Below are 998 nucleotides of genomic sequence, written 5' to 3' on the forward strand. Positions count from 1 at the left end.
TAGACCCTACATCCTCAGTTTGCAGAGTTAATTGCTTATACAGGAGTGACCCCGTGGTGAACTTTGGTGTTCAACATTAAAGAAGGCAAAATGAATGTAACGAAGCGGTGGCAAAAAGAAGAAAAAAGTTTTTTATGGGGGTTAGATAGTGAGCCATTTTACTGTACTTAAAACGTGCATAGGTTAATAAACCACTAATGGGATAGAGATACACTGATCATAGAGGAGACAGGGTTTTACTGCAGAAGAACTAAAACCAACATACTGATGGCCTTAAACGCTCACAGTGACAATTGTCTTGGTCTATGGTGTAAATGGAAAAACTAGATGAACACTGATAATGTGGAAGATGCTTTTATGCATGTGCACATGTATTCCAGTGTGAAGCACGACCTGTGGAAAACACAACCTTCCCAACCCTGTTGACACTTAAATAGACATTTAAGAAGAACAAATTGTTCTGCACGTTTGGCTACTTTTATTGTATTGTATTGCATTTGTCAGTTTGTTCACACACCCTGATCATGTTTTTTATGGAGTTGACATGTAAAATATGCATCAACATTGTTGTAGTCAGCATAGCCACTTGATTTACACATAGATCATACAATAAAACAGTGTGTGTGCTTCAATCAGTGATTAAATTGTTAAATGATATAAAATCCCAAGGGGAGGCTAGAAACTCATAGATCCCCACTATAAAAAATAAGCACTTTTATTACTGAGGTACAAATGATCCGTTTTTTTTAAGCTATATTTTACTCACCTTTGACAATAATTTCCCCTATAAAGTCCACTCTTACAAAGTTTACAAATTTTAGGTTTCTACCGCAGATATATGTTGAATATGATTTATAACCACCACTTCTTCAAACGGTCCACCTGAACCTGCGCCCAGGAGCTATTTAGGCACCACTGACAAGTGCCGATGACAGGGTCACTTCGAAACGCCGCCCTGACGTAGGAAGCAACGAGTCAGTGTAGGTGGAACTTCAGAA

This window comes from Mastacembelus armatus, chromosome 13 (assembly GCF_900324485.2).
Source record: "Mastacembelus armatus chromosome 13, fMasArm1.2, whole genome shotgun sequence".
NCBI lineage: Eukaryota > Metazoa > Chordata > Actinopteri > Synbranchiformes > Mastacembelidae > Mastacembelus > Mastacembelus armatus.